Source organism: Neltuma alba, unplaced genomic scaffold (assembly GCF_004799145.2).
Source record: "Neltuma alba isolate B1F8T4 unplaced genomic scaffold, ASM479914v2 tig00011816_pilon, whole genome shotgun sequence".
Lineage (NCBI taxonomy): Eukaryota > Viridiplantae > Streptophyta > Magnoliopsida > Fabales > Fabaceae > Neltuma > Neltuma alba.
In genome coordinates this window covers 113,901-125,348 of record NW_021636431.1, presented here as the reverse complement: position 1 = coordinate 125,348, position 11,448 = coordinate 113,901, and positions in this window count along the sequence as shown.

The window sequence follows — 11,448 nt, the reverse complement described above, 5'->3', positions numbered from 1 at the left end:
ATATAGCAAACATGTGAAAGTTAATTCATTTATGTTACAACGCAAACCTGAGTGCGCGCGCGCGCGCGTGTGAGTGTCAAGAACTTGTTTGAAAATTCATTTTCATATGTCATTGAAGTTAACTTCCCTTAATTTGTCGTTTTGGGGTTACTCTAAAAATTAACCGAATTAATGCAAATAGTACACAATCCGGGTCGTATTCACTTTGAGAGCCGAAAATGAAATTAAATCCTAGTAAATAATTGCAAGTAACCTAAACTATAAAAGGAATTTTTGATTTGAGAATTTCTAATTAAACACCATGAATTAAATTGAAATTAAAATACTTTTTTTTTTGTTTTTATGTAAAATGATTAAAATGAATGAAGATTAAAGAAATAAAAATGAGACACACAAATAACACTGATAAAAATCAATCCTCCAATTCAACAATGTAGGCAATCATCACTCTAAAGAGATATGGGAATTAATTAAAACAATGAATTAAGAATTATAATTAAGCTTTTAATCCAACAACCGAGCCACCTCGAATTGCCACAAAATATTTTTCTAAAATCCTAATTTACTAACTGAACCAGAATAGTAAAATGGGATTAAGGATGCTAAAAACCAATGCTTAATTAGAACTTTTAAATCCAAAATAAACAGAATATAGCTAGCAAGAAGACAAGAAATATAATCCAAAATTCCAAGCCACCTTAGAAAATCACAATATATTAACTCCAAAATCAATATAAATGTCATAACCACAATATCATAATTGAAATCAAAGCTATAAACAGCCCAATGTCAAATGCTAAACAATAATCCATTCACAATAATCTCCACAAATAATCAGATTTAACAAAACAAAATTTTCTAATAATAAGAATAACTATCCTAAGACCTAGGAATTGTTAAATAATTATTAGACAGGAAATTAAAGTAACTAAACTCCCCTTTGATGATCCGAGCTCCTGCCATTATTGTTGAATTAGAGAATTATGAGACCTTAGCCACGGATTGCCATAAGAGTTGCTGTAATCAAAGTTCTGCTGCAAATTTCCATGGAGGAACACTGTTCACGCCGGGAGAATACGGTGAGGAATTGATGAAGGATGACGCCGACCGTGCTGTTCTGCTTGCTGTTTGTGTGCGCCGCCACTCAGCGTCTCTGTTGTGTCTTGCGTCTTCCCCAGCACCGTCGGCCCTCAGCTCACTCAACACCCGCACTCCTCACTTGTTTCACGCCGTCAGCTCCCTGCTTCGTCTACGTCGCCGTCGAGCTCGCTGCCACCAGTAAGAAGATGACGATGATGATGGTTTTGAACGGAGATGGGAGAGGTGATGATGAGGGATGGATGAGTCTGCCTCTCCACGCCGTCGAGCTCGTCCAGTCTCCTTCGTGTGTTGCTCCGTTTTCCGCCGCTGTCCCGCTTGCTCTGTTTTGTATGCGTCGCTTGCGTGTATCAGCTCTCTCCGTTCTGCGTGCTTCTTCCGGAGAAGATGAAGATTATAGTATATTAGGTTGGGGGGAAAACGTTGCGTTTTGCTCCCCTTTATTATATTTTTTTTTAAAAAAAATTATTTTTCTTTTTTTTTTTTTTTTTTTTTTAATTTTAATTTTATTTTTAATCTTCTAAAAACCTGCAAACAAAATTCAAAAATAAGTAGCATTAATTGTCCTAAAAAAATAATTACTCACAATTAAACCAAAATATGACAATTTTGCCCCTAAAATAATACTTCAAATAAAATAAATTAAATCAATTAAGGCAAAAAGGGACCAATTAAGCTGACAAAACTCATATAAAAGATATCAAAATATATAAAAATAATTGAGTTTGTCAGTCATGTTCAAATTAAATTAAGAACGTAATAACAAGCATAAAATTTAGCCTTCATGGCAAACTCATGAAAGATTCAATAACACATCACTCCTCAGTTTTTCCTAACGAAGAGGATGATTCATATGAATAAAGAAAGGAGAGTAAATATGTGTGTGTGTGCGCGCGCGCGCGCGCGTGTGTTTATGTGCGCGAATTACCTAAAATGAAATTGAAAAGAGTCAACGATGACCCCCATGGGAACGGACAGCCTGGCCATTAGGGATATTAGTGGGACTTCTTATATTGTTGGAGCCCTGCGTCTGAGTGCCGCCAGAAGGTGGGGCAGGGCTAATGGTTGTCTGCGTGTTTATGGTGGAAGAACTCATACTGCTCCTTCCCCCGCAAATTAAAGGTTCTGATCTTCTTCTTCTTCTTCAAAAGATTGCTTGTAATTTGATAATGAGATAGTTAGCTTTGCAGTACTGAAACTCATGAATCAGATAGGCGTATGCGTGTGTGTATATATACATGTATTCAGTCAAGGTATCATATGATCCACGTTGGTTGATGAAAAGTGTGAGAAAGTTAAGGAAATGGGAATAATGAAGTAATTAACCAAGTGACTGCTGAGGAAATTATATGCAAATACATGATCAATTACTGCCTAACACTCTGAACTTGCGTTTCGGAATTGAACTTTGAGACTTAATGTGCGAGTAAGGTTAATATGCTGGATTACGTTGGATTTTGAATCATATTTACATCATACTATAATTAATTAATCTCATGCTCGAAATGGTTATCTATATATATATTTATATGTTGGGATCCGTTTCATGTTGATTAGCTTTTCGTTAAGTGCATGTGGCACCCCATTTAATATTTTTCAGTTTCACTCATCAATTATATTATAATATAATTTCTCCATTATCATGTTTTATTCTCTCCCTTTGAACACGTAACTAGTTTATTTCGTTTAACATGTGAAATTCAACCTCATTCTTTCACTGTTTATTGGCAATTTATACCAAATTATTTGTCCGTTCTTTCCTGGGATCACATAAATGCAGCGTAAAACGCTTCATTTCATTCATAGGTGAAATTTCAGCTGTTTTTAAAAAAATTCAATAGTTGAATAAATTTGAATTAGATTTGCGTGTAGTCTGAAGAGATATATGTAATTTATTGGAAATTGGCAAGGAAGATGGCAAGTTATTCATATACAGACAACTATAAATATATTCACAATATATGTGTGTTGTGTACACAGATAAGATCAATGTTCAATTCATAATGAAATTTCGTTGATTAATTTATGGCATTCGAATTTTGCCTACATTTTTGTTCGATTTTTTCGTCTCTCTCTAATCCTTTGAAGAATATTTTACTAAACATCTCTACTTTTCTTCTCCATTCTGATTAGGTTGGCCCATCCTTTCTTCATATATTCATTCATGTTTTTTAAAATAATTGACTTCTTGCTTCGTTCTTCCTTTTTTATTTTCGGTTCTATTTTATTTTCCTTCTCCAGTGCTTTCATGATCTCCCATGAACATAGAATTGACTTGATTAGTTTTTTCCCGTTTAACGTGAAATTGAACTTCAGTCTTCCGCTCTTCTTGTTAGCTATTCAATTCTAAATTCTTCATTACATTTGCTCCCCTTTCGTGCAGAATTATGCCGTGCAAGATGCTTCGTTGCATTTGAGGTGAAATTTATGCTGTTTGTCTTTTTAATTCAACTTGAACTTCGCTCAGACTTTTCTCACTTTATTGGTGAATCGTTTACAATTTTTTCCCGAGGAATATATATCATAAGAAGCAATCATGTTCAAAGCACTCAATGTGAACACCTTTCTCAATAAAAATTTAAACACTGATTCATCATATTATGAGAAACTAGTTTTTTCTATTAGACCAAATCCCTGTTAATCCTAGTAATTTATTCAAGGGTAAAGGAAACTTGGAATGATATATTAGTAATTTAGTAGCCTCCTGAACATTTCCCAACTATTAAGGAAACTTGTTTTAAAAAAAAATTGATAAATATGTGAAATAAATATATAAGACTAGCATTAATTTTTCATTTAGGTCTTACATTAAGAACTAGATGAGTATTGAAATAATTGCCCTTAATTTGTCACTTTGGGTTACTCCAAAAATTAACCGAATTAATGTAATATAGTGCATAATCCGGGTTGTATTCACTTTGAGGAGCTGAAAAGGAAATTAAATCCTAGTAAATAAATGCAAGTAACCTAAACTATAAAAAGAATTTTTGATTTGATAATTGTCAATTAAATACCATGAAATCAATTGAAATTAAAATACCTTTTTTTGTTTTTAAATAAAAATGATTAAAATGAATGAAGATTAAAGAAATGAAAACGAAACACACAAATAACAATGATAATAATTAATCCTCCAATTCAACAACACAGGCATCCTCACTCCAAAAGATACGGGAGTTAAAATAATGAATTTAGAATTATAATTAAACTTTTAATCTAACAACTAAGTCACCTCGAATTGCCACAAAATATTTTCCTAAAATCCCAACTTACTAACTGCAACCAGAATGGGATCAAGGATGCTAAAAACCATTGCTTAACTAGAACTCTTAAATCCAAAACAACAAAATTAAAGCTAGTAAGAGATAATATGATCCAAGATTCCAAGCCATCTTAGAAAATCACAATATATTAACTCCAAAATCAATACAAATGTCATAACCACAACATTATAATTGAAATTAAGTTATAAAACAGTCCAATATCAAATGCTAAACAATAATCCAGTCACAATAATCTCCAAATATAATCAGATTTAACAATAACAATTTTCCAACAATCAGACAACTATCATAGGACCTAGGAATTGTCAAACAATTATTGGATAGTAAATTAAAGTACCTAAACTCTCTTTTGATGATCGGAGCTCCTGCCATTGTTGCTGAATTAGAGAATTATTAAGTTCTAGCCACGGTTTGCCATCAAAAATGCCACAATCAATACTCTTGTAAGCTTCCATGAAAGAATACTGTTCACACTTCACGACGCTGGCACTCTGTTTTCTGCCCCTGCTCGTGGCTGGTTCTGTCGTGCCCAGGAGAAGATGAAGGTGAAGGCGCTGTCGTCTTGTTCTGTTTTGCTTACGCTCTGCTCTTTCTTTTTTCTTTTTGCCGCCAGCTCTGCTCACTCCTCGCGTCTTGCTTCCTTGACTGCATATGAAGATGATGATGATTAATTGTACATTAGGTTAGGGGGGCAAAACGTTGCGTTTTCCTTACCCTTATTATTATATTTTTTCTTTTTTTTTAATTTTTATTTTTATTTTTAAATCTTCCAAAAACTTGCAAACAAAATTCTAGGATAAGGTAGCATTAATTGTCCTCAAAAATCAATTAGTCACAATTAAATCAAAATATGACAATTTTGCCCCTATAAAATAATAATTTAAAATAAAATATATTAAATCAATTAACAATCAATTAATGCCAAAAGGACTAATTAAGTTGACAAAACCTATATAAAAGATATCAAAATATATAAAAATCATTGAGTTTGTCAAGTATATTTTAAAATTGGAGTATATAATTTTGTTTTTTAAATCAAACTTCATACTTTCCAAGCATTGAATTTAATTTGATGTGACGTAACGCTGATATGGTAACGAAATATTAATTACTGCTGTTACAATTACTTGCAAATAATAAAGAAAGTGGTCAAAATTAGTTTTTTCCTAATATGAAACATATTCTCAATTAAACCCATTCTTCTTCCATGAAAGACTTTGCTGAACGTAACTTAATTTGAACCAAATACATATGTTAGTAACATCATAAATAGGCAATAGTGAAGTGATAATCTGATTATAATAATAAATTCAGGCTATTATATATATTGTCTATTTGAAGTAGTCCAATATGGACTTCCCACGCATAACTAAATTTCTAGGAACGTCATAATTCTTCATTATATATTTTCATGTGTGAAAAAGGACTTGATATGAACAGCTTGATCGATGTCTGAATTAAAACTAATGCAAAGGTTTGAACATTGAACATAAACGATTCAGATTAATTAAAGCTTGATCGTGTGGGTCCCAATTCTTGTTCAACATATAAAATCTTCACCGTGTGTGATGACTTCAAACTTCCCGGACCGTGGAATATATAATATTGAATCATACAAGGAAGTGTAATTTACGGGTGTGTTTCTTTGTTTTTTTTTAATCTTATTTTTTCGTCTTATATATATATTCAAGTTAATTAAACGTAAAATTTAATTAATATACTAGTGAGTTGGATCTAATCAACCTGCACTTTTCTTACATATAATTGAGATTATTTGCCTTCAGGTAATTTTCTTTAAATTTTTTTGACAGGACTTCTTTAAATTGTTATCATAAATTAAAAAAATAAATTAAATACGAACATAATACTGAAAAACGCATGACCTTAATTAACTTCTGTTGAAATTTTTAATATGACAATTGTATTATAATTATTTTGCTCTTCATATATTATTGTGTAAATTACTATTTTCTTAAAATGTGCATATATATATGTATTAAAAAAAGCAAAATTAGAAAGCTATTTAATTTTTTATTTTAATAAAACATGGTAAAAATACTTATAAATGAGATTACAGACTCAAACTTCCCGGCCACACGACTTGACGGGGCCGTTGCCTGAAGTGCCCGACAATGAAAAGGAGAGATATGGAATGGTCGGAGTTGTGTTGGCCGTGTAGGACCCTTCAAAACTTCCTATGTCCCTTCACGGAACCGTACCTCTGAGTCCCTTCCTAATTATAAAATTCAATTGATCTACATATATATACTTGTCATATTTATAAATCATTTCCAACACTTTCAACGTGTTTTAGACAGACCAAGAAAAATTTTAAATTTTATTAACTCTCATTTAAAATTCAACATGCATCTAACTTTATTCCTATTCCATATACATTATACTTTGTATAAACAAACTGAATATAATAATAAATAAAAGGTAAAATTGTATATCCATATACAAAAAAAATTTCTCTCAATACTGTATAAATAGAACCAAAAAGTATCTTTTTTTCTCTTCCCTATAAATAGGACCAAAGGAGTAATTTATAGCTTATGAATAGCATGGTTTTTTTAGAGACTTTATATTTTACATTGATATCGATGATTTTAACTATATACTTTCTCGTTCTACTTATAGGGTATTGAGATTTTTTTTTATAGATATACAATTTTATTCTTCATTTATATTATGTCGATATTGTTTACATGGTGTATAATGCATATTAAATAGGAATAAAATTAAAAAGTTATTAAATTTTAAATAAAAATTAATAAAGTTTAACTTTTTTTAGTCTGTGTGAGACTTGTAGAAGTAGCTTATAATAGAACTATAAAAGTGTGTACTATAAGGGTTTTTTTTTGGAACTTAAGCATATTTTAAAAATAGTTATTTAAATGAATTGTACTAAAGAATTATGATTTCTTGAAATTTACATGAATACACGCACATATAAAAAGAGGGGATTATGAACTTGCGTGAAGGGGAAGCTAGGATAAGAAATTTACAGAGAAATGTTGATGTTAGTTTCTCTCAACGCTATCTTGTGAATAAAGCAGAGAGAGTTTCATTTAATTAATGGAGCTTCCCCGGACAGAGAGGGGCGGTCATGTCGTGGGAAAGCACCTTAAATAAAGACCAAAGACTTTAAACCGTCTTTTAACGGCGTCACACAGAGCCGTGAACATTTAATTTTGTCCTTCACCTAAACAAGGTCAACTTGGGTCCCTTGGGCATTATATACAGTATTTCAATTTTTGGGGTTTTTTTTTTTGGGTTATTTGTATTGGCCGAAAAGGCAGAAATTTTTTAGTGCGTAGTTGAATCAAACATACTATCGTGGGATATTTCCTCACATTTTGTCGGAAATTCTTATACCATTGACTTCTCTATGTGTCTCTTATTATTGTCGGCAAATATGTGTACATCTTTTCATGGAATTTTCTTAATTTTCAGGACCCAATTAATATTTCTAATATGGTCATATCATCACCAGCTAGAGGGTGGAATTTTCCCATTAATTTTCACATTCAACATATAAGAGGACAAGCCCATTATATATCTTCCGGCGGAAGTAACCGGGGATGGTGATTTACCTATAACTTCGCAGAGGTCACTGTGATCCTTCTTCTTCTTCTTCTTGTTTGTTTTTACTTTTTTGTTTACGTGTGCAAGACCAATTCTTGAAAAATTCAAGCTAAATTATATACACACACACACTGAATCATTGGAATGAAAACAAATAATAACTTAAGAAAGTATTTTAAAATTTTTGATTTTAATACCTCCCAACTACTTTAAATTGTGAAGAAAATAATATTTAACCTTTTTCCTTCCACACATATTTTTTAAAAAACATAACAGAATTAAGGTATAATCATTTTTCTTTTAATAAAGAACTTATTTTTTTTTGGGGCTCCCTAGTCTATTAATGTTGGTCTTTAGTCCTCTTTACATTCTATGACCACTTCCCCCTCAAACTTCACACACTGTAATTAAGATCTGTTCTAATAAAATGATATTATTACTCAATCTATCTGATGCTCAAAATGCAGGCCTTTTATGGTCCTTTAGTATATAACCTGTTTCATTCATTTTGGTCTCTCTAATCTTATTAAAATATCTATGCACATAATTAAATATAATAAACGAAGCTTAAAAGTGTAAATTGATTCATGTCAGAATTAAAACAATACTCTCTCAGTCTCTTTTTATAAGTACAACTATCCTTTTCTTTTTGTCCCTAAATATAAGCAATACTTATTAGTTGTCTTAAATTTTTGTAGCAAATTTTCTATTTTATCCCCATTTATTATTTATTTCAATAATCAATATATTTGTCTTCTTATTTTTCAAACACTTATCTCTTTCTATCCATATTCTCTCTTTCATAATTCTCTTTATTACAATAATTTTTTTTATTCTCTTTCTTATGCTCTATCTTCTATAAATAAAAGTATTTTGAAGAAAAGAACTTCCAGTTTTACATTTTTATTATTTTTAACCAATATTTTTCTCTACATGATGGAATCCAATATTATTTATAAGAGGAACAGAGGGAATGCAAAGGTTTGAATGTTGATTAATATATTGGGATCCATCGTGTGGATCATAACTCCCAACTCTTGTTCAACACATAAGATCTTCACGGTACATGACAACTTCAACAGTTTAAATTATTATCGTCATGAATTAAAGAAAAACAAATTAAACACGAACATAATAATAATAGTAATAATAATAATATAATTATTATTATTATTATAAATAATATTGATTTCTGTAGAAACGCGTGATGTCGTCATTTATTAAAAAAAAAAACGTCAAAGAAATTTAGGTGAAATCTTGATGGATGCCAGAGGTCACCCTTTGTTTTTTTTTTTTTTAATATATACAAACGTATAGCACCGTTTTGGTCAACAAAAAGAATTCATTAAACCAAGGTCAACTAAAATCTGGAATTATAAAATACGATTATAAAGTCAACTAAAATCGTTGATGATGAACAGTGCGAGAAAATTAACGAAATGGGAATAATGAGGTAATCACCAACTAATATCGTTGAGGAAATTTACAAACGAATACTCGTCTCTTATGTGTATGCATATTAGTTAGTTAGCGTCTAACATTTTGAACTTAATTACGTTGGAATTGAACGTTGAAAACGCGATTCAGACTAAAAAATATTAAAAATAACACATCACTCATCAGTTTTTCCCGCTGAAGAGGATGATTTATATGAATAAACAAAGGAGTAAATGTGTGTGTGTGTGTGTTGTGTGTGTGTGTGTGTGTGAATTACCTGATGACAATGATGCCCTGTGTCTGAGTGCCACCAGAAGGTGGGGAACGGGTATCCTGAGCCGGAGGACCATTAGTGCCAGGCCTTATATTGTAGGAGTCCTGTGTCTGAGTACCACCAGAAGGTGGGAAACGGGTATCCTGAGCAGTAGGGACATTAGTGCTAGGTCTTATGTTGTTGGAAGAATTCATACTGCTCCTCCTCCACAAATTAAAGGTTCTGATCTTCTTCTTCTTCTTCAGCAAGATTGCTTGTAATTTGATAATCAGATTGCTAGCTAGGGTCTGCAGTACTGAAACTCATGAATCTGATATGCGTGTGTGTGTGTGTGTGTGTTTGTGTACTATTCAGTCAAAGTATCGTATGATTAAAGTTAAGGAAATAGGAATAATGAGGTAATTAACCAAGTGATTGTTGAGGAAATTTATGTGCCGATACATGATCAATTACTGCCTAACACTCTGAACTTGCGTTTCGAAATTGAACTTTGAAACTTAATGTGCGAGTAAGGTTAATATTGCGGGTCGTCTTGAGATGAGCCTTCTTCACCACCGTTTCTGACCACTTCAACCACAAATCTCTACATGCATTACAAATTACGTTGGATTTTGAATCATATTTACATTATACTACTCCTCCGATAGTTAATATAGGACCTAATTGTTGAGTTAATTTTGGTCCTAAATATAAAATCTATTTCTCATATTTATCAGTTTTTCCTAAATTAGCTCCATGGATACTCTTTGAACCATAATAAATAGAAGAGGAAGGGAGGATATTAAGAAAAATGACAATGGTATTTTAGGAAAAACATGTCATATTTCTTATAATTAACTAACTTACCTAACTTCCTTAATCTAATCAAATTAGTTAAATAGGTTTTATACTAAGGACCGAGGAGTATAATTAATTAAACTCATGCTCGAAATGGTTATCTCTCTCTACACGCACGCACACACACATATGTTGGGATCCGTTTCGTGTTGATTAGCTTTTCGTTAAGTGCATGTGGCACCCCATTTAATATTTTTCAGTTTCACTCATCAATTATATTATAATATAATTTCTCCATTATTCTGTTTTATTCTCTCCCGTTGAACACGTAACTAGTTTAATTCGTTTAACATGTGAAATTCAATGATGAGAGCCTTTGTAGTTCACCTTGGGGTTCCCAATCAAAAATAAATCCAAGCAATGCAATATAGTGCAAAACTCGGATCGTTTCACTTTGAGGAGCCTTTATTTGAAATCTAAGCAACTAAGTATCAAAAATAAAGAATTGACTTGAAAAGGGATTGATTTTCTTGTCCTGATTGGCAAAATTTAAAAGGATGTAAAATTAGTAAATAATTTTTGGATTTTTAGTTTATAAAATGGATATGAATGAGATAAACAAAGAGAATTAACAAGTGATAGCAATTGGAAAAGCAATCCTCTAGCACAATGATTAAGGCTATCATTACTTCAATTAATTTGGGAGTTAGCTAAATTCAAAAGACTCTAAGGGCCACCCCCTAGACTCGGTTTAATTAGAATAATCAACACCAAGCCACCTTGCATATTAATATTCACAATTAAACTGTTTCAGCACAATTAGCCAAAAAGAAAATCAAAGAAAAGAAATTAACATTTTTAGTCCAATAACCAAGCCACCTTGAATTACCACTAAATGTTCACAATAATTTCAAAACATAGTCTGACCCAGTACAATGTAAAGAAATTAAAGCTAATCATAGCATAATGTTAAATGCTAATCAAAGATTC